This window comes from Monodelphis domestica, chromosome 3 (assembly GCF_027887165.1).
Source record: "Monodelphis domestica isolate mMonDom1 chromosome 3, mMonDom1.pri, whole genome shotgun sequence".
In the NCBI taxonomy this organism is placed as follows: Eukaryota; Metazoa; Chordata; class Mammalia; order Didelphimorphia; family Didelphidae; genus Monodelphis; species Monodelphis domestica.
Window position 1 is genome coordinate 447426438 of NC_077229.1, and position 24436 is coordinate 447450873.

Below are 24436 nucleotides of genomic sequence, written 5' to 3' on the forward strand. Positions count from 1 at the left end.
CCTTAATTTTTCTTGTACCCTGCTTCAGTCTGATCAATAACAATCCTGATGATCAGAAACAGTTCCCTTCAATTGTCTGAATGGTGAGAAGGTAGGCTTCTTTTCCTCACAAACCAGCTATGTCATTTCATTGCCCAGTCCCTTCCAGATAAACCTAGATGCTGACCTACCCATTGCTCCCATTGCCAAAAATATCCTAAAACCCCATTTCACTCTAACCAATTCCTCACTACCCCATTTTCATGTTAATTGCTTCTCAGGGTCCTCTGGGTTATACTATTTGCCCTGATACTTTCCCTATCTAAGCATCACTTGGTCTTTCCAATTGCTATGGACTGAACATGACCATAAGTTCCCCTTTCTGTGTTTTTGCCCTCAATTCTAATGTGAATTCCTTGAGAGATTACATTAGGGAATATCTCCATTTTCTATTTTATTCCAAGGGTTTAGCATAGGGTTCCAAACAAAGAATGTGCTGCATATTTTTATATTCATTCCATTCTTATCATCTTCCTTAGCATATGATCAAACGTGCCAATGTCCCTTCTAAAATGCGGTGCCTCAGATTATAATATCATAGTTGACAAAAAAGATTACTATAAGGCTTACAAGGTATTGTAAGTGCATGATCTATTTTGATCTTCAGAACAACCATGTATAGGAGGTACTACAGATATTGCTATCATCATTTTGAAGTTAAGGAAATGGAAGTTCAATTGCTGGCAGTCATAAAATTAAGAAATGTAAAAAGTAGAACCTGAATCCTGGACCCTCAAGCACTTTCCCCCCTATATTACATTGATTCTTAATAAAGTGGAACCAAATATTACCTTTCTCAGTGCCATATTTATATTATATAATATTCCATATATATTTCTGTAAGTGCAATTAAGGATCAAACAAAGCCTTTTGGATACTGGGTCATATTGTTGACACTGAAATTTCAGTCAGTCCACCTAAACAGTTGAGTCTTTCTCCTATCAACTGTCATCTAACATCTTCCTTTAATAGATTAAAAACTTGTAGATGGCAAAGACCGCACTATAGGCTTCCATATCACAATCCAAAACACCAGGTATGATCCCTTATACAAAGTATAGGAAATAGTAAATGCTAAAAGTCTTCATGTTTAGTTTCCTACCACAAATCTCTGAGGCAAAGTCTTAACACACAGTCTTATTCTGGCATAAAGTCTACTGGAATACATCTTGTTAACGTCAATGGTATGCCCATCCAGAGATTTGTGGTCAGAATAGAGTTCATTGTGTTTTTTTCCCCTTTCACTGAATGCGCCTAGACTATTCTCTAGAGTTTCTTACCCCTTAAATGTATGACTGGAAGTGAAATTAGCAGTGTAATGAAAACTGTGTATACTCAGTAGGGAGACAGACTTGATTACCAAAAGCTTCAGTTATTTGTAAGAGATGACATCCTAACAAAGAGTCTCCATTTTCTCTTCTCCATACTATTTTGGACCAGTGTCTACCTACATATTTTGCAAATGTGACAAAGAAAACAGAGTCAACAATAAGTTTCTTTGACGACATAATATTTTGAACTAGAATAGTATGGGAAATATCTCAGGGAATTTAGGTTACATGTGGACGTCTTTTTAAATAACTAACTTAAGGTGCAAAAACTAAAAATAATGACATCTTCTTAAAAATTAGTTATCCCAAAGTGTGATACATTGCCTTAGGAAGTACCTCACCAGAAATTTCAACCATAAGCCAGATGATGAATTGTAAGAGTTAAAATCTAAAGGGTTAGTATAAATATATGTGAAATGTGGTCACCAGAAATTATTACTCAAGTCAGAATGACCTATTATGGTAGTTTATTTACAAAAAGAGAAAGAGTAAAAGTAAGGAAATCAGAGCGAGAGTAGGTAATTACTCTAGCCTGGACCAAACCAGGCAGGGCTTCAGAGGTACCTGCAAAGGGGGCCCAGGGGCTAATTAAAAAGGGTTTTAGTGGTAAGGCCTCCTCCAAGACAGAAAAAAGCCAGGAAAGGGAGTCGGCCTTTTTCACTCACCCACATGGCAGTTCTAAAAGAAAATCAGAGTAGTCTAAGGTCCCCAGTCAGAGCTCCTCCAGGTCAAGTTCCAAGGCAAAAGAGCTGGTCACAGGAAGTTCTTGCCACTTTTAAAGAGCCTTCGTTTTGTTACTTCCTGTATCTTCCTTCCACTTTACATGGACCAATTATAGTCTATACATTTTCTTAGGACTTCCCAGGGGGCAGGCAGTTGATTCTGATTTCTCACTCACTATAGCACACGTGGGTCACAGACCCACTTAAGGATAAGTGGGGTATATATGCTTCTGGTTATTATATCTAAAAATGAGCAGGGGAGAATTAATCCCATCTTCATAGAATCCAATTCAATTATCCAAGTATTTATTAAGCACATGCAATATGCAAATGCATAATGGAATAGTATATTTTAAACACCTCAAAATCAGCAAGATTTGAAGATTTGGGCTCAGGTCTTAACTACGACACAAATTGGCAAGTGACTTCTCACCCTGAGCAATTTATTTAATTTCTCAATGCTCTCAGCTATTCTCAAAGATGAGAAATTATAGCAAAATTACTGATTTCCCTTAGTAAAAGGAATTTCCATATAGGAGGTTCCCTCTACAAAAGAACATCTATATATAGGAAAAGAATGAAGAGAGTTGTCCTAGGTGGAGGGGGAAAAGATGCAAATGAAACAGACTCCTACCTAACAAGAGCTTATATTCACTCATTAAGGATATTAAGAAGAGGATTTCTGCCCAGATCTGGGACAAACTAATTGGTCCATGGAACTACTGCCAATTTAGATCCTGTGACTATGTGAGGAATTTTTCTGCCATTGCATCTCTCAAATACTGTCAGAGTGGGGCTAGACTCTATGAGAGTGGAAGCAGAACCCAGGTTCACTGAGTTGTAGATTTTCAAAGCAATAAAGTATGTTGACTTGTGTCATCATTATTTGCATGATGGTTGTGTCTTGATCTTACAATTGAAAAGTAAATCATTGTATAACTCACTCCATAGTCATTAAGAACTAACATTCCCTGTGTATAATAGAACTAAATAAAACTAATGACCTCCATTTCATTTGCAATAATTATTAGCTACATTTATTTATTCCTAATGAAAATGTCCATAAATTACAATGACACTTACAGATGCCCTCTCCATCCCCCAAAGCAAGTTCTATCTTTATACAATGATCCTTTTCATTTATGTACTGGTTTAGGTGCAGTTGAAAGCATGTACTTTTAATGTCAATTGAGTTAGGTTCTGGGCCCCTGAAACTTTTCTAGAAAAAAATTTTCTAATTTTTTGCCACCACAAAGAGCGCAGCTATGAATATTCTTGTACAAGTCTTTTTCTTTATTATCTCTTTGGGGTATAAACGCAGCAGTGCTATGGCTGGATCAAAGGGCAGACAGTCTTTTAGCACCCTTTGGGTATAGTTACAAATTGCCCTCCAGAATGGTTGGATCAATTCACAACTCCAGCAGCAATGCATTAATGTCCCAACTTTGCCACATCCCCTCCAACATTCATTACTTTCCTTTGCTGTCATGTTAGCCAATCTGCTAGATGTGAGGTGATACTCAAGGCATTTTTGACCATTATTTTATAACTAGAAAAAAATGGATGAGTTCAATAGTAAACTTGATCATATTAAGTATGGGAAAGTGTAGAATGCTGAGAGAATGGGGCACAGAGAATGGAATGTAGTAAGTTTTGAAGCAGACATGATAGTTCTGTCATGGTAGAATGCATCTATGAGAAGTCATGGAAAACAAGAATTAGGAGGTTATAGTTCAAATGTAAGAAATACTTCTAAGGGAAAGGTAAGGTATCTTACAAACAGTGACCCCATATATCTACTAAGGAGAGGGGGACTCTTGTGAAATGACTCATCATCCCTGAAATAACCAATGTCACAAGACCCTCTCAATATCATTGCCCAACAAAGTATTGATCTTGCTTTCTGCCTATTCCACATAGCTATCATCCAAAGAAAAATTTCCCTGTGAATTTCTGGCTTAGCAAGTATATCTTCAGGCATTAAAGACCCTGTATTCTCAGTGGTGATAACAATGTTCCCCACTAAAGGTCATTGGCACTATCAAATGGTTTAACAAAAGAAACAGATGGTTATTTTCAGTGGAAATAACACTAATTAGAAGAATTAATATCTATGCATCCTAAGGGTACATCGAAGTTTTTCAATCTGACTTGCATTTCCTATATATTGGCTCTTTTATTGAAAATATAAACTTCTTTTTTGTTTTTTTTTTTAAATATATTTTATTTGATCATTTCCAAGCATTATTCATTAAAGACATAAATCATTTTCTTTTCCTCCCCCCACCCCCCATAGCCGATGCGTAAGTCCACTGGGCATTAGATGTTTTCTTGATTTGAACCCATTGCTTTGTTGATAGTATTTGCATTAGAGTGTTCATTTAGAGTCTATCCTCTGTCATGTCCCCTCAACCTCTGTATTCAGGCAGTTGCTTTTTCTCGGTGTTTCCACTCCCATAGTTTATCCTTTGCTTATGAATAGTGTTTTTTTTCTCCTGGATCCCTGCAAGTAAAATATAAAATTCTTAAAAGCAAGGCATGTTAATATTTTATTTGTATCCCTAGGTTTAAAAATAGTGCCTTGCACATAATGAATACTTAATAATTTATTCTTCATTAATTATAAAGACAAATGTGGCCAGATCCTAATTTTGCCTGAGAGTCAAGTTTGTCACCATACTGCAATTTCATTAAGATCAGTAGAAATTTATTAAACACCTTGTATATGACAGACATCATTCTAGGTCCTGGAGATATAAAGATAGTACAAAACTGGCCCTGCCTTTGAGGAAGACCTACCATTCAAGTGAAGGAAAATAAAATGTACACAGATAAATAGATACAAAATATACTCAAAATAAGCATGAAGCAGTAACATGTAAGAAGAGTAACAATTGTGGGGCAGTGCTGAACAAGATAGGCTTCATAGAGGAGGTTAACACTAAGCTGAGCTGTGAAGGGATCTAGGGTTTTTAGTAGGTGGAGGTGAAGAGGAAGAATACTGGAGGCTTGGGAGACCAACTATGCAAAAATACAGAGATTGGAATTGGTCTTCACTTGCAGAGAAATAACAAATAAGACTTTTTGAGTAGAATATAGAGTATGTGAGATAGAGTAATGGGAAGAAATTAGTCTGAAAGACAGACTGTGAATGGTTTTAAAAGCCAAATTTAAAGAGTCCATATTTTCTCCTAGAATCAATAGGGACCTAATGAAGCTTTGTGAATAGGAGAGAAACAAAGTTTTATCTTTCCTTTAAAAGCAAATATTCCAGTGGAACCAATTCAAAAAGGAAGACACTTATTCTTTTCTAGGTCTTCCAATGTCATATCTTTTAGCATTTTAATACTATCCATGCTAAAGGAAGGGACTCAGATGAAACAGAGATTAGGAAAGTACTGAGAATAGCTAGTGAAATATTAACACAGGTAGCTATTAGACCTATTCTTTTCATCGATGATATAGGTAAACTCTTCATCCTAGGTGCAGAAGTCTGCTTCTAATAACACTTTGGGCTGTTCAAGGGTCTTTCTACTGAAAGGGCACCAGTAGCTTCACAATATCCTGGAGAAGTAAGCATGGGTAGAAGTAGGAATGGACAAATAAATGGCACATCTCTAGTCAGTGAAATGGAAACACATCATATTACCATGATTCAAATCTACAAGCTCCATTCTCCCCTCTCTATTAGGCAGTGATGAGTCTGAGTAGGGGCAAATAAACACACAATTATTTTAAAAGTTCACAATCTTTGGCTTGTCCAGGCTCAGCTCCCAAGTGAGGTAGTTTAGAAATGAAATATTTGATCCAAACCAGGTAAGGTAAATGGGTGGGACTTTGTAGGATCCAGTTTTAAACACTCTTGGTTTATGTTTCTTCTGATATCAGGACTGAGGCAAAGTGGTCAGAGTCCTAACATCCACTTGAATGAATCTCAAAGGAGAAGTCAGGCAAGGTCAAGAGGAATTGACCCCTGGAAGCCTTGGAGACCCTTCCTAGCACTCAGGTCCAGCAGAGTACTGGATTCTCTAGAAAAAGGGTCAGCTTTTGGGCTATGGCATCCAAGTCATTTATGCTGGCATACTGAAACATGTTGTTTCCATCAACAAAATAGTGTTTCAAGAAGTGCTGGGACACACACTTGTGCAGCTTATGGACCAGGCACAAAAAGGATACTGTGAAAATTTTCCAGTCTTTGGCATGTGGGTACTTCTCACAAGTCCAAAACAGAACCATCTTAAGATGCTGAGATGTGATTATAGGTCTGTTTCTGGGACACCAAACATCCTCTTTCATTTGCCTCAGGACCTGGAAACATGTCTTTCAGCAACCACCATCCTCATCTATCCCCTCCATCAGCATATACTCAGCTTGAGAGAAGTTCAATTGCCAGTGGAAACTGGAGCAAGCCATCAGGCTAAACCCAATTGACTTAACACATTCTGCTTTCTCCCGAGAAGGCCACCTCTTCAAACATCGAGGCCACCGAGCCTTGTCACACCTTTAGCTTCTTCCATAGGAAGAAAAAGAATTATATCAGTGGCCAGCAAATATATGAGAGATCAATGCGATGAGTGGGTGTGGGAAGTGGCTGCTATTACTCATGCCCATTTCCTCTGATGTGATGTGTAGATCATGTCAATTCTTATTCATGAACTTCATGCACAGATACCATCTCCTGTCTTATGGAGACCACTGCTCAGAGCTGATTTGGAAGACATGGTACAAGGCAAAGAGCATTAACTAAATTCAAAAGATTGGAGATCAAATCACATGTGGGATCTTGGGAAACTCATCTAAACTCCATGGACTTCAGTGCCTGCCTCTGTAAATTGAGTAGTTTGGAATAGATGAGCTCTCAGTCCCTTCCAGATCTTGACCTATAATTCTATGATTTCTTGTGCTAGCTAATTGTAAATGTTTCTTGATGCTTGGCTAAAGGCCAAAGAGCAGCTCTGATTTTAAATATCATTAAAATCAGCAGGAAACCAAGTATCCTAAGACTACAGTGATTGTGCAGGAATTCCAAAATTTTGAGTCAAAGCAATGACATCCAATCCCTTTTCCAATCATGGATTCCATCTCCATATCTCCAATGAATCAATGAATATCTTCTTAAAAACTCTAAATTCAAAGGAACTCATTACTTCTGAAGTAACCCATTCCAATTTTGAACATCACTAACCATGAGAAAGTTTATTCTCTACCTTAATTGAAACCAATCTCTTTGTAATATCCACACAATGCTTACAGTTCATTTTTGCAACTGGCTCCATGTGGCTGGGAAGCTGGATCACTTCTACCTGCTGAGAGGCCCTTTGCTAAGGACTAAGGTTTTGCTGACCCAATGAGATACAAAGATTGATGCAAGGGGTTTTCTCACAATTATGCATGTCAAGCAACCCATATATCTTATCTGAAAGTTGACCCCATATTGGCCAATCAGGTGACTTCTTCTATATTCCTTTGATTGTTAACAGAAATGAGGGTGGAGTGGGATATCTCTTTTTCTGATTCCAGGGAATTGTACCTATTTGCTCTCCCTACCTTCCCAAGTTGGTGTATGGGGTGCTCAGGGAGGTGTAGTATCTCTGGTATGGAGGGCTTGTAGTGCCCTCTTAGGGCAGCTCTCCAGTCTCTGACCCTCACCTGACTCCCAGCTCACACTTGTGGCTCCCAGTAGCTGCTAGCATGTGGCAGTGGCCACACCCCGGGCAACAGCTTCAACAGGTTGGCTAAACCTTGTGAGGGTAGCCATCAGGTCATCGACCCCTGGTGAACCAGGGCTTTGCTCACCCAGCATGTGAAGACTGCTTCGGTGGAACAGACGGAAGAAACCAATAAGAAGGTTCAACGGCTGAGATGGCGATGCAGCAAGGCACTGTGGAGTGCTTAGGGTATGTTGGAGCACAAAGGACAACACGGCCATCCAATGCAGCTGAGGAAGTCTCCAGGTGTAATGACCTTTCGTGCCACTGGACCCAGGCTCCCAATGCCAAGAGAGTGGCCTCTGTGCATCGACTTTTCCACTTAAATCTCTTTCACACACAAGTGTCTTTGTGCACACTCATCTATCATAGATGAAAATGCACAAAGACAATCGTCATCCTCGGTTACTGAGAGACTACGACTACTATCCATGGGGTTTTCTTGGCAAAAATACTGGAGTGGTTTGCCATTTATTTCTCCAACAGATCACCTTTTGTCAGAATTCTCATTATGGCCAGTCTGTCTTGGGTAACCCTGAATGGCATAGCTCATAATTTCATTGGGCTATGCAAGCCCCTCTGCCACAACAAGGCAGTGTCCAGGAAGGGTCTCCCCATCATTGTTTCACCCTCAAAAAGATTCTTGATAAAAAGTGATTATTATGTAAGTAAATGTTCATCTAAATTATCTATTACAGAGTATCACAAAAGCCCTGAGAATGGCTCAACAAGCCCTTACTCCAGTGGCGTGGGTGATATGTAAAAATGCCCTCAGGCATGGTAGAGATGGGGAGGGGAACAACTCTGCCTGAGTCTCTTTGCCTTTCTAGTAACAAACTGTGTGCTCACAGAGAGCACTCTGAGTGCATCTTTGGCACCATCATCCTAAGGAATTCTTTATAGGGTATTCTATGGGAGAATGACCTATTTTCAAAGGTTTAATAACTTACTGGGAATAAGACTTTCCGACCAAAGTTGAAAAAAAAAACCCATAGGGTTTTTTTTTTCAAAATATGCTTTATCTACAGACCTTGTTTTTATACTTTCTCTGATATGACATTGATTGACAGTTTAAAGTGAATGTTAAGCTTAGTATAAAAAAAGAAAAGTTTAAAAACAAAACAAAAACAGCTCAAAGTCTGGGAATTGATAATACTCAGGTGTCTGTCAAGGTCACTGGTGTAGTAAACATACAACAGAGATATCATGAGTCACTTCTTTTCTCCCCCAGTCCCACTCCCAAATTTTGTTGTCAACATTTCTTGGGAATAAAAGTAGGTAAAAGAAGAGTTTATCAAGAGAATAAGCTAAAGGAAGAAGAAAAGTATAAACCACAAATGTTCTTCATTTTCTACTATACTTTCATGCACAAAATTCTTCCTCTCTTCTTTCCACAGTACCACCAACTCTATAGTCCCCTAAAACTGTGGATATAAAGCCTTCCTTTTGCCATTTAAATCCCTTAATAATCCGGCTGCATACTACTTTTTCAGACTTCTTACACTGTGGCACTTTCCTCCAGAAACTTTATGATCCAGTAATGATTGCCTATTTGTACTTCTTCATGCAGATCATTCATTTTCCTGACTCTATCATGTCTTTTCACTGACTGTCTCCTATGCCTGGAATTCACTCACTCACTCCTCAGCTCTACTTCTGAGTGAATGTGGCTTCATACAAGATGGAAGTCAAATGACACCTTTTATAGGAGGCCATTCCCAGTCCTCCTAGGGGCTAGAACTTTTATCTTTAGGGTTATCTTTCATCTTTTATGATTATATCTTATATATAAATAAGTTATTTACATGTTATTTCCCACTTTACAGTGAGATCCATGAGGGTCAAGATGAGTTGTTTGACATTTTTGTATATCCAGAGTTTGGCACACTACTGGGAATATAATAAGTGCTTAAAAATGGTTATTGATTTGACCTGAGAACGTAACATCAGAAAAATTTGCATTGTTTCTAAGTATACCTTAAAATGCAGCTTACAAGATGTAATATAAGCAAGCATTTTGTTATCATCAGAAGATTCTTCAATGGTAATGTTATTGGTGTGAATAATCCTTTCAACAGGACAGATAGTAACTCCAGCAGTAACATAATTTTCATCTATGAATAACAGCGAGGTGGATAGAGAACTACACTTGGAATCAGGAAGACCTGAATTCAAATTATGATTTTAAAATTTGCTGACCAATTCCAATAATGTGAGGAATTACATGGACTCCATAAAGACAGCTTATATAAAAATACTACCACAAAAGCAAGGTACAAATCTTTCTCTTATATGTGACCATGGAAACTTGAAGCAGGATTACCAATGCACAGACATTATCCACAATTCCCCAAGTTTCTGGAGTCTTTGACATTGAAATGAACTTCCTTGCATTGAGATATCATGCAATCTATAGGTTATAGGAGAATTTTAAATGAGGAAGTGTTAATGACTTAGGTTGGAAATTGACTAGGGGACTTTATAATTAACAATATGCTGATGTTATCAAAAGATTCATGACATATTTATGGGAGTGCCATTTTAACTACAAATTGTCCAATACTTAAGTATAAGACTAAAATATAATTCAATTTAAATGATGATATATCAAAGTTGTTTCCTTCTCAAGGAGATATAAGGGAAGGGAAGGAGAGATGAATAATTTGAAATTTAAAAATTACCAAAAAAAAGAATGTTAAAAATGTTTTTACATGTAGGTGAGAAAATATAAAACAAAAACATTCCTTAAAAATTAAAATGATGAAACTGAAAAATTGACTAAATTATTGAGGTAAACAGACTTGAAAACGCTAGGTCAGGTTATAATTCAATTAATGGATTAATGTCAACTTGGGGAGAAATGCCTCATTGCATGTCATTGGGCTTGTTGTACTCAGTGTTTTCTGTTTGTTTTGCTTTTATCAGGAAGGTGATGGAAGGACTTTCCTTACTTGAAGGAAAGTATTAGATGGCATGTTTTTTACATTTATGAATGAGATTTATAGCTTGAATAAATTGCTAATATGTCAGGCGGCAGAAATTCAGAATCAGGACTGAAATATGAAACCATGAATTTAGTTTCAAGAAGCAACTGCAGGAGTTGGAGGCGGTGAGTCTGGTCTCAAAATGGAGGTAAAACAGCGCCCTGCAGCCCTCAGCCGACTCTGGCCGCCATAGCTGCCGCCAGGGAGGAAGAGGATCATGATCCAAAGGAACTAGAGCAGTTGGGAAAACTGCTTATTGTTGACTTGAGCTTTGAAACTACCGATGATAGTTTAAGAGAGTACTTTGAAAAATGGGGCTCTCTCAGAGATTGTGCGGTGATGAGAGATCCCCAAACAAAACGTTCCAGAGGCTTTGGCTTCGTGGCTTATTCTTGTATAGAAGAGGTAGATGCAGCTATGTGTGCTCAGCTACATAAGGTTGATGGACATGTAGTAGAACCAAAGAGAGCCGGTTCTAGAGAAGATTCTGTAAAACCTGGTGCACATCTAACCATGAAGAAAATTTTTGTTGGTGGTATTAAAGAAGATACAGAAGAATATAATTTAAGAGACTCCTTTGAAAAGTATGGCAAGATCGAAACTATAGAAGATCTGGAAGATCGACAGAGTGAGAAAGAAGAGAGGATTTGCATTTGTAACTTTTGATGATTGTGATACAGTTGACAAAATTGTTGTTCAGAAATATACTATTAATGGACATGACTGAGGAGAAAAAAGACCTTTTGAAGCAAGAGATGCAATCTGCTGAGTCACAAAGAGGTTGGGGAGGTGGCTCAGGCAATTTTATGGGACGAGGAGGAAACTTTGGAGGGGGTGGTGGAAACTTCGGCTGTGGGGGAAACTTTGGTGAAAGAGGTGGTTGTGGTGGTGGTGGTGGTGGCAGCAGAGGCAGTTATGGAGGTGGAGATGGTGGATATAATGCATTTGGTGGAGATGGTGGCAACTATGGAGGTAGTCCCGGCTACAGTAGTAGAGGGGGTTATGGTGGTGGTGGTGGACCTGCATATGGAAACCAAGGTGGTGGATGTGGTGGTGGTGGTGGTGGAGGCTAAGACGGTTACAATGAAGGAGAAAATCTAGGTGGTGGTAACTATGGTGGCAGTGGGAACTAGAATGATTTTGGAAATTATAGTGGGCAACAGCATTCAAATTATGGAGGCAGTTTTGGTGGAAGGAGCTCAGGCAGTCCTTATGGTAGTGGTTATGGATATAGTGGTGGAAGTGGTGGATATGGTAGCAGAAGGTTCTAAAAACTCATCAGAAAAGGGCTACAGTTCTTAGCGGGAGAGAGCGAGCAGTTGTCAGGAAAGCTGCAGATTACTTTGAGACAGTCCTCCCGAATGCATTAGAGGAACTGTAAAAATCTGCCACAGAAGGAAAGATGATCCATAGTCAGAAAAGTTACTGCAGCTTAAACAGGAAACCCTTCTTGTTCAGGACTGTCATAGCCACAGTTTGCAAAAAGTGTATTAATGCAATGTAGTGTCAATTAGATGTACATTCCCAAGGTCTTTTATCTGTTGTAGCTTTGTCTTTTCATTACATTAGTTATATTGCCCTGTAAATTGTGGTAGTGGTACCAGGAATAAAAAATTAAGGAATTTTTAACTTTTCAATATTTGTGTAGTTCAGTTTTTCTACATTTTATTTATTTATTTGTTTTAAAACCCTTACCTTCCATCTTGGAGTCAATACTGTGTATTAGCTCGAAGGCAGAAGAGTGGTAAGGGCTAGGCAATGGAGGTCAAGTGACTTGCCCAGGGTCACACAGCTGGGAAGTGTCTGAGGCCAGATTTGAACCTAGGACCTCTGGTCTCTAGGCCTGGCTCTCAATCCATTGAGCTACCCAGCTGCCCCCTTTTCTACATTTTAATATAGAAACTTTAATGAAATGCGGTTTTGAAGGTGTTTCCTTGTTAGTTAATGAGTAGAGAAGATCATTGTCTATTACTATTTTGTATGAATTTTTCTAAAGTTAACTGTAAAGAAACACCTGCTGACTTGCCATCTAAGGGGAATCAATTCTCCCCAAACCAAACCATAATACCCGTTGATATGAAAAGGAGTTGACAAGTGGAGTGAATATATCATTTGAATGTTGTGCAATGTATGTTTTAGATAACAACTAGGATTGGGTATTTAAATTAGTACCTTTGAGAATTGATAGCATTAAGCTTTACCTTTCAAATGAAAATTTCAAATTACCTTTTAGGTTGTGCATATATATTTTTTAATTGTAATTCTCTATGATTTAGTGTGTTAGCTCTGCCAAGTTCTAGCTGTGTTTATTAAAAAGGAAAAAAATATCCATTCTAGAGTTACCTTGGCCACCTTTGAAACTACTGCCATAACATAATGTTGGTTTAGGAGATATCTATAGTGTCCTGATTAAGTTCTGGATGATGGAGGGGTGGGAGTAGGGGCAGTAGTTTTATTTTTTCTTTCCCTCTTTTGAAAGATTTTTCTTAAGGAATTTAAAGAAATAGTCCACTACAAAGTCTGCTGTATCCAAACAAATAATGGATACTTGGGGGTTTTGTTTGTTTTTTATTTTGTGTTAATTGATTTAGGGGGGAAAGAGACCCAAAGATCCTCAAACACTTGCCTTGGTTTAATGTCTTTTTAATTTATACAAGCTATCAGAGAAAGAGAATAAAAAGCACGCATTGTGAAACACTTAAAAAAAAAAAAAGAAGCAACTGCAGAAACACATGATAGAAGAGTCCTAGATTGATAGGAAGATACATGAACAAGGACTGGGAGTGTTACCTGGCTCTGAGCTCAAGATGATCCGCCCAAAATTAACAAAAAATTTCCTTGAAATAATTTGAAGTTCAATGTTAACATCAGGGAAAGAATATCCCTATTTTATTCTAGAAAAATCAGGCTCCATCCAAGCTGGTCTGTCCAGCTCTCCAGCCATCATACTTTTAAAAAGTTATGAATAATCAAAGACATCTAGATGAGGTCTACCAAGATGATTTGGGTTCTGTGAGCTGTTTGGTGTGAGGAATGGTTCAAATGATTAGAGGTGTTCATCTTAGAGATTACCATCTTCAAGTATTTTTAAAACTTGTCATTCATTGAAGAAGTTCTAGATTGACTCTGTTTAGTTTCAAATGAAATAATGTAGGACAAGTGAGTAGAAGTTATAGGGAGACCAGCCTCTATTAATTTTTATAAAGAAGCACTCTTGAATGATTATAGATGGTAAAATATGGAATGGACACTCTTGTGAATTATAGAGATCCCTTTAATAGTGAATATTAAAGCTAATGAATGTTAAAAATGTTTTTACTATTTGTTATGACTATCTGGAAAATTGGGAAGATCCTGCATTGGAAGGAAGATTATAGTAAATAATCTTTAAGATCCTTTCCAAATTCCAGTTCTATGATTTTATGGGCAAGGGCAATTAAATGGAGCAGTGGATAGAGTTCTGGGCCTGCAGGCAGGAAAATCTAAATTCAAATAGATCCTCAGAAATTTACTAGTAGTGACCTTGTTCAGGTCACTTAACTCCTATTTGTCTCAGTTTCCTCAACTGTAAAATGGGGTTAATACTATTACCTATCTCATAGGACTGTTTTAAAGATCAAAATGTAAAAATTGTTTAGTGAAGTCCCTGGCAGTTGGTGCTATATAAGTGATTATTCTCTTCATTCTTGCACTTAGTAGGTGCTTAATAAATACCTACTCCCTGTTTTCCTTATTTATAATTTTGTGTATGACTCCTCAGTGTATTGCAGCCAATTTAGTAGTTTAAGTTGCTTATATCAAACTCTCAATTCTAGGACAAGACCTTGAATTTTCTCAGCTTCCTCATTCTTGATGGATTTCTGTATTTACTGGAGATATTTTCCTTTCAAATTAATGAAAAATAAGATTTTTTTGGAATGGGAAAATACTTTTTGCTCCAAGACTGATGTTTGTTCACAATCATATTTTGTTAAGATTGAGTGCCTTCTAAGGGGGCTGCTGCTGTGTTAATTAGTTCTAATGAGTGAAATGAACTTCTAATTCTCCATTAGCAGTAATTTTATCTCTGGTCCATTAACTATAGAAGGAGAAACATCATTAACCTTGGCAAGATCATGAACAATATTGCCTAGAGTCTTTGGGAGCTTGGAGTCAGCATTACAATTGGGAGTGACAAAAATACAACAGTTTTTCTTGTAATGAGAGCTCTTCGAATTATGTGTATGTAATTTATGTGATCGTACATATATACATATATAAAACATATGTATATACACTTATATACATGTCTATAGTATCAGTGTGTACATATATATGTAGGTATGTTGTGTAGTCAGAACAAATAACATAATATATAGTTTAAAATGTGCCTAGAGGTAGCGAGTGGCATAATAGATAGAGCATTGGACTTGGAATCAAGAGGACCTGAGTTCAAATCCCCTCTCAGACATTAACCAGCTGTTTAACCCTGGCCAAGTCATTTAACTTCTGTCTAATTCAATTTTCTCAGACTATAATAGAATCAATAAAAGTACCTACTGTCCAGGGTTGTTGTGAAAATTAAATAAGTTAATATTTTTAATATAGGCATAACCCTGCTATATGGCCAGTCTATCAACTAGAGCCTTGACATCAGATAAACAAGTAAACCTGTACATTTTTCAAAGTATAAAAACACTGGTGTTCATATTATAAGTCTTCCCACTGAATTTTCAAAGATATTCAACGTGTGGAATGTTTTCATCAGATTTTCACAAAGGAGTTGTTTAGTACTTTTCCAACTAGTATTAGAAAGTGAAGAATTTATAGACTCTAAGGAAGTAATCTATATTTTAACAGATCTTAGACAATTTTATCATTTGATACTTACAACAAAAGAAGTAAAAGAAAAATGAAAAGGAAAGGAAGAATGAAAGAAAGAAAAAAGAAACAAAGGAGAGAAAGAAATAAGGAAACCAAGAGAGAAAACTTCAATCCAATCATATATATTTTCAAGTTCTTAAAAGGGGAATTAAGAATAGAGTATTTGAATGCCAAGGAGAAGACTATATATATATATATATATATATATATATATATACAAATATATATTCTGTGCTTATCAGTGACCATATTAGTGACCATATTGATTGCAGAACTCCCCCCCCCCCCAAAGTCAGGACATAGGACCTAATAAAAATCCCTAGTACATTGGATAGAATGGAATAGTCAGGAATACCCATCCTCTTGAGTTCAAACCTGGTCTCAGACACATACTACCTGAGTGACTCTGGAATAGTTAACCCTGTTTACCTAAGTTTCCACATCTATGAAATGAGCTGGAAGAAGAAATAGCAAACTACTCCAATATTTTTACCATGAAAACCCCAAATGGGGTTACAAAGAGTCAGATATAACTGAAAAGATGAAACATCTGCAAAAAAAGACCTATCTCCTTCTCCTGTCTCTACAACTATCTGTGCATACTTTCCCTAATCAATATCTTAGGACTTCATTTTTTTAAATCAGTGAAATTAATTTCTTGGATTATATGTTGTCTAGGATATTTTCCAGTTCTGAAATTCTACCAACTTTACTGGTTTAAATGATATTTGACTTTCAAGTATATACTGACTGACTTATCTAAGACAAATTTATGTTTTCATCTTTATTCCCAGGGACAAGTGTAAGTGGCCAAAACAAAACCAATGATACAATAATTTCTGATTGTCATGATGTCCAGGTGAAACAATTATGAAATGAAACTACTAACTTTTCCCTTTTTATCTTGAATCATCAGGGATCATGGGAACAAAATTAGAACCATAATTGCTAATTTAATTTAAAAAGTAATGACCGTTTATTAAGTATGTACTATATGGAAGACACTATGATAGATTCTGGAAGATAAAAGGCAAAATGAGATAGTCTCTGCCATCAAAGAGATAATTTTCTACCAGGAGGAAGGGTTTAGAGGCAATGTGGTTATTTTCCAGTACAGCACTGGTTTTATTTTACTGACACCAAATATATAAAACAAAGAATTCAGATTAGTCCAAACTGTGAATGTGATTCCTTTCCTTCCATGATGAATCTCATTTTCCCTGTAGGAACTCACAATGTATATTATTTTAACTCCCTTTAGATGGGAAGCAAATAGAGTTGCTCTAGAGGCAACTCCTCAACATTCCAAGGAGTCCTTTCATACCAGTAACCCTAACAGACCACTCTAACTTTATAGCATTAAGACCTTGGACTATCATCAGAAGGAAAAAAAGAATAACACCTTTGGATTATTAGAAAGGCAACTTTCTTCCCATCAGAAAGACAACTGCCTTCTCAATTAAATAAATCAGTTCTATAGCAAAATACAAGGTGCTATCCTTTCAATCATGGATTATCAAATTGTTCCTCTATCCCCAAGGCCATTTGGTGATTTACTTTTCCTCAGGAATTCCATTTTCTATCTTTAAAATGCTGGATCTTGGAACTATTCAGTTTCATTGATTTGTTCTCTACTTGTTCCATATAGTTGAGAGGATATGCATCTGCAATGTGCTTCTTATATTGTCTGGGTTCTTTAGATAGAATTTAAATTGTACATACACATATACACATGCATGCATATACTTGTATATATGTGTGCATATAAAACATATGTATGTAACTTCACATATATTTAACATATGTGAAATTTAAATTATGTGTATAGCTTAAATTCCATCTAAAAGACCCAGGCAATCCTGTATATGTTAACACACACACTCACACACACATACACATACACATGCACACACACACACACATTTTACTTCCATTCCTGCCTAGCTTCCAGCTTCTATGCTAAAATCTATTGTATTTTGATTTTCATCTGGAAACTAATAAGGCTCCAAGTTAGCTCTAGATGATGAGAAATTACATGGTAACAAGGAAAGAAAGGACACCCAGTGTCACAAATGTAACTCATGAATTAGTCAACTTGAATTCTTAAACACTTCTGTTGTGCAAAATGTCTGTATAAGATAGAAACTCATTATAACACCAATATTGGGTAATATGTATAATATGGTTACCTTATGCTTTCCTGGTTAAAATGGAGAACTTCAATATATTATCATATGCAAAGGACAGAAAATATAACCCATTAAATAACAGGAATTTTCTCTGATGGCATTATTATTAGATCTAATTTCATTAGCACAGAGGATTTCCTAGAATGGAAACTCCTTCTATCAAACATATCCCATCTTATTGAGACCTAGTCAATAAATCCTACTGAGTTGTTTAAAAATATATAGATTTTAATTATCCTGCCCAAGTTCACTGCAACTAATAGTTGTCAGAATTGGATTGAGTTCCATTTTTTCTTAATGCCAAGTCCAGATTCACAACCTTGTGATACTACTCTAACATAATATATAGAGCTAAATTTGGGGCAAAATCACTGTTTCCCTGAATTGTACAAGAAAGAATGTCACTGCAAGGAAAACTCTTTTTATTAAATATATAGCATGATTCAAAGTTCTAAAATGCAATGCAAACCTATAAAGAAAAATATGGGGAAGAAATAATGATGCTTTTTATGGAAGAAGCAGATTATGGATATAGTGGAATGAACAACTACTCACTTTTTTAGTGAAAAGAAGAACCAATAATCATGGCAAATAAATACGTCATTTATATTATTAATAGCTCCCTCATTTGCTTGTCATGGGAACATGGAATAGGCAATAGGGTTCTATACTTAGAGTCAGTAATAGATTGATTTGAATTCTACCCAGATATTTACTAGCTATGTGGGCAAGTAATTTATGATCGTGGAGTCTCAATTTCCTCATCTATAAAACTGAGATAATACTGAGTTGTTAGAATTAGAAGAAATAAGGAATATAAAGCACGTTGTAAACCATACAAGGGTCAAATAAAAACAAACTTTTTTTTTTTAACCAGGTAGTAAACTCTTACCATCAGAATACCTCTTAACTGAGAGACTAAATTTGGAGGTTCTGGGCACTTCTAAAATATAATGTCAAACTACATACTTTTGTATAAAATCAACCTGGGAAACTAGGAAAAGTCTTGAGAGTCTCAGCTTATAAATATCAACACTTTTTATGTGTGTTTATTTGGATCTGACCTATAATTCCTGTGGCTTAGAGAATTGCTGATGAGGAAATTTATTTCAGCCAATGAAAAATCAGCATCTGTTCTTCAATTTATAATATTTGAGAGTTGCCTGAAAGCACTGTATGGTGAAGTGATTTTCCCAGAGACACATGGTCTCTATGTGTCAGAGTTGGGGCTTGAACTAAAGTCTTTCTGCTTTGCTCTCTATCCACTGAATCATGCTGCCAAGACAAATCAACCAAGTAACATGCATTAATTCTTCATAAAAGATAAATAAATGAGTTCAGAAAGAATAAAAGGAAGAAGACAGATAATTTTTAGTGGAAAGGTAGGAATGAATCATGATATTTTAAGCTCTTTATGACCCAGTGCCAAGAAATGGGAAGAAAGAAACTGTGTAGGATTGTCAGCACATTGGACTTCCTGAGGGAGAGGGGATGGGTAAAGAGAAAAGGGCAACAATCAAATGCTTGGTACTTCTTTAAGTTACAAATTCTTATGGTATACTCAGAGACAATAAGTATTTGTAATGCCTTGGGGTTTGATGAGGAGTATATAAAACTGAGTAAAATCCCATAAATTATTTATTTTCCTTAGGATACTTATCAAGGTCTCTTCCATCTCTGTGCTGCTCCAACAATAATAATTCAAAAAAGGTATAAAAATAGACAAAGAAAAGAATTTTTCAGTCTTATGAGGCAAAATAATCCTAACATGTAAACCAGATAAATATAAAGCACAGAAGGAAAACTACAGACTAATATTATTTATTAATATTGATTCAAAAATCATGAATAAAATCTTGAGACTTCAACAATTCATCACAAATACTGGATTTATATTAAGGATGCAAGGATTTTTTTAACATTAGGAAAACAATATAATTAGTCTTATTAAAAATGAAAATCTTTCAAAACAGATGATTATCTCATCAGATGCAAAAAAAAGCCTTTGACAAAGTACAATACTTCTTTATGCTAAAAACCCTATACAGTATAAGCATAGAGTGATATTTTTATACTATAAAAGTTTATATCTAAAATAAAAAGAAAATCTAAAATAAAGAGTAATGTAAATCATCTTTGCTCCATGATACAACCCTTTTAATAGGATCCCATATTTAGATCTAAAAGGAACTCTTTAATTTTTCAAATTTGAAAATTGAGGCCCAAATAGGCTACTTTCTCAAGATTTTCTAGAGAATAAGTGTCCAAGTTACTCCTTCCATTTGAAATATAAAGGACACTAAATCATTATATGGCTTATACTTTTTGTCAACTTTTCCCCTCTTTATCAATGAAAAAGGCAGAATTGGGAATAGTTAGCCTTGGATTTGCCCGACCCAGACATAGCATTTTAAGATCAATAGTAAATTACATAAGATCACTGGACCAATTGCTCATACTTCATTGACCAGTAAATTCAGTCAAATGAATGCCCGGTTTCATCAAATGCTTCTAATCAGACTATCGCGCCTCTAAGGTTAATCAAAGATAAAAGTCAGAATGTTAATTTCTAATCTGGGCAAGCCAGCGTTATTTTGCTGGTTTCAATTTTTCATTGGCTTCAATGTTTATACTTATCACATATTTCTAGTAATTTTCCAACACAAATAGTGATTTGCAGTCTTTAATTATTTCAGGCAGACTTTTAGTCATTACAAAAGTATTTATTGAACACTTACTATGAACATAGCACTGAAGTAGTTACGGAAAGGAAAATAACAACAAATATAAAAAATGCTCCCTATCACCATATCTTGCCTAAGACAGTGTGGGCTGAGTAGGCAAATAGCCCCCAATGGGGGAAGGATATTCTGTCCCTTGGGCAGAGAAATGAGGACTCAAATTGTGAAGAAAACAGGCATAAACCAGAAAACTAGACAGCTTTGTTGCCAATGTGCCTGCAGAATGTCAACATTCAGCGATTGAGTAGAATAAGAGAATCAGTTGCCAGAGCAAAGGTTTATTCAGAAAAATATGTACTAGATTAGAAAGTCAACTGTAGGGTGTTCCAGGGAACTGACCTTTTGTCTGGCTCAATCTGCCTCCCCCAGTTTTAATTTTTTTTATGGTACATGCAGACATGTCCCACCCAGGCCCCTTGAGCTGAGATGTCAGCAGTCAGACATAGTCTTCCTTGACTGCCATGCCTGTCAGGGGATAGATGTTACCCTCTGTCACAAGTGCCTAGAAAAGAAAGTGACTTGATTTCAGAAAGAAAGAACTGGTCTTCTCTCAAACAGTAGATGTATTTCGGGATCATTAACTGTATTTGCCAACATAGACTTAACTAAGGCAACAAAAACAAGACAAAGCACAATCTCATACTTGTCAGGACTCAGAGGAGTAATTCAAACCTGACAAAGATCCCTTATCCAATATGCCTAGCAAGTAGTCACCAGTTTTTGCTTAAAGCTATGTGGGGCAGCAGAACTTACTCAATGGGAGGGAGAGCATTCCACTTGTGAATAAATCTTAATTAGGACCTTTCCCCTTGAAGTAAGCTTAAATTTTGTTCTTTGCAATGACTATCTGTTAACTCCTGGTGCTGGCCTCTGGGTCAGTTTCAGATCTACTTGTATTCATCTTTCATGCTTTTCCATGAATCTTCTCTAGAAACTATTTCTGTGTACTTCTTCCTATAAGAGAGCTATCTCAGCTTGGCATACAAACTAAGAAAGAAGGAAAGGAGTCCAGGGATCCTGAATGACTTTCACTTTGCAAACTCACTATATTAGGAACCCTTTTTTACTTTTTCACTCATAATTGTTCTTCCTGCCTTGGATCAGTCCAGCCCCAAACACTGACAATGTTTTGTTACTCCTTAATTATCTAAATTATCCCCCCCCCCCCCCCATCCAGGACAGAAGCACCAGTTTAATAACTGCCCTTTCTTCTTCATTCAGCCTCAGTGGAACTTCCTGTACTGTTTGTCTTAATGTCATCATTATACTGTCTTACAGCAGCACACATATGAGATGATTATGGAATAAAGCAAGATTGAATACTATTTTAGGACTTTGGAGATTAATTAATATGAAATGGAGACCTAGTGGAGAAGATGGAACTTGAACTGATTACTGAGCATGAATAGGATTTGGAGAAAGGGAAAGGAATTCCAGGCAGAGGAAACAACATCAGTCAATTCTTGGTTAAGGAAATTAAAAGTTATATTGTATTCAGGCAAGCAGAGAGATGCAGAACTAATTGAAACAGTAGGGGTTTTTTCTTTATTTTAAAAATGTATCATTTATTTGTTTTTAACATTCTTTTCTTTTAAAATTTTGAATTCCAAATTCTCTTTCTCCCTCCCTCTCACACTCTCCTTCACCCAAGAAGGCAAACAATATATTATCAATTACGAGTGTGAAATCATTCAAAACATATTTCCATATTGCAAAAAAGGCAAAAAAACCCCATAAAAATGAGAAAATTATACTTCAGTTTGCACTCAGTTCATCAGTTCTCACTTTAGATGTGGATAGCATTTTTTCAACATCAGTTCTTTGGAATTGTCTTTGATCATTGTAGGGTAGCCAAGTTTTTCACAGCTGATCATCATTATAACATTGTTCTGACTATGCACAATAATCTCCTGCTTATTCTCATTTCGCTTGATAGCAGTTTATATGGATCTTGCTATGTTTTTCTTTTTTTTCTTTAAATTTTTTTTAAATCATTACCTTATGTCATAGAATCAATACTGTGTATTGCTTCCAACAAGATAGAAGAGTGGTAAGGGCTTGACAATGGAGGTTAAGTGATTTGCCCAGGATCACACAGCTAGAAATGTCAAGTCAAATTTGAATCCAGGACCTCCCAACTCTAGGTTTGGCTCTTAATCCACTTAGTGACCTAGCTTCTCTGTTTGCATGTTGTTGTTGTTTTTTCCCCCCCTGAAACCACTCCTTTCATCATTTCTTATAGCATGAAAGTGTTTCATCACAAAAATAAGGCACAATTTGTTCAGCTAGACTCTAATTGATGAATAGCCCTTTGATTTTTAATTCTTTGACAACTCAAAAAAAGTTACTATAAATATTTTACATATATAGTAGGGCTCTTCTTTCCCCTTTCTTTAATCTCTTTGAGATACAGATCTAGTAGTGGCATTGAATCAAACAGTATGTACAGTTTTATACCCTTTTCGGCAGTGTTACTAATTATTCTCCAGAATGGTTAGAGCATTCCACTACTACACTAACATTTCATTACTGTGCCTATTTTCTCTCAACCCCTTCAGCATTTGTCACTGGTGACAAATGATAGGTGTGAGGTGATATCTTAGATTTGTTTTAATTTGTATTTCTGTGTCTAAAAATGACCTTTTTATATCTTCTAACCATTTATGATTTGGGAAATAGGTCTTGTTTTTATAAATTTGAATCTTAAATATGTGAGAAATGAAGCCTTTATCAAAAAACTTTCTTTAATTTTATTACTTCATTTGAAATAACCTTTTGATAAAATGTAGTTTCCCTGAATATCTTTTTAAATCTATTTTTGCTTTTGTTTTGTCTGAAATGGTTGCTACACAACCTTTTAAATTTCACCTGAAATAGATTCTGCAACAGGTCTATGTGAGTCTTTCTGTTTCAAGGATGTTTCTTGTAACAACATATTGTTAGATTCTGGTTCCAAATCCATTCAGCTATCTCCTTCTGTTTTATGGATGAGCTCATTCCAGTCATATTCATAGTTAAAATTATCAATGATATATTTCTCTCCATTCCATTTTCTTCTATTGTTTCTCTCTTTTTTATCCTGTCCCTTCTAAAAAGTCTATTTTGCCTGTAATCAACTATCTCCCTTAATCCACCCTCCATTTTGTCCCCTCCCCCTCTTTTCTCATACCCCTTTACCCTTTTATTTCTCTATTATATGAGAGTTTTCTATACACAACTGAGTATATCTTTGTATTCTTCCCTCTTTGATCCAATTCTGATAAGAATAAGGTTTAAGCATCAGCTTCCTTGCTTGTTACTTTTCCCATTCCCTCCTCTAAAAGATCTTCTTTGCCTGCCTTTTATGTGAAAAGGTTTTACCCCCCTTCTACTAACTCTCCCTTTCTCCTTTTCAAGTACATCCCTCTTTTTCACCCATTTATTTCTTTTGAGCATCATACCAATATAATCAGCCCTCACACACCCCCTCTATTTAATGTAAGCCATCTTAACTATCCTAATAATCACAAGGTTCATAAGAATTACATGCATCATCTTCCCACATAGGAATGTAAAAAGTTTAATCTCACTGATTCTTTGTGTTTTTTTTTCTTATATTTTCCATTATTTGCTATTCAAGTCTTGTACTTGAATATCAAAATTTCTATATGGTGCTGGTTTGTCATCAGGAATATTTGAATATCTTCTATTTCATTTAATGTGCATTTTGGCCATCTGCCCCAAAGGATTATACTTGGTTTTTCTAGGTTGATTATTCTTGATTGTAATCATAGATCTTCTGCCTGCTGGAATATCATATTCTATGCTGTACATTTCTTTAATATGGTAGCCATAAAATCTTGTTTGATCTTGACTGTGG

At 36.1% G+C, this 24436-nt stretch overlaps 2 pseudogenes; one reads left to right on the plus strand and one right to left on the minus strand.

Moving 5' to 3' along the window:
- Window positions 1-6094: 6094 nt before the first annotated feature.
- Window positions 6095-9379, minus strand: LOC130458122 (protein mab-21-like 3; annotated as a pseudogene).
- Window positions 9380-10823: 1444 nt separating this feature from the next.
- On the plus strand, window positions 10824-12266 carry LOC130458123 (heterogeneous nuclear ribonucleoprotein A3-like; annotated as a pseudogene).
- Window positions 12267-24436: the final 12170 nt, after the last annotated feature.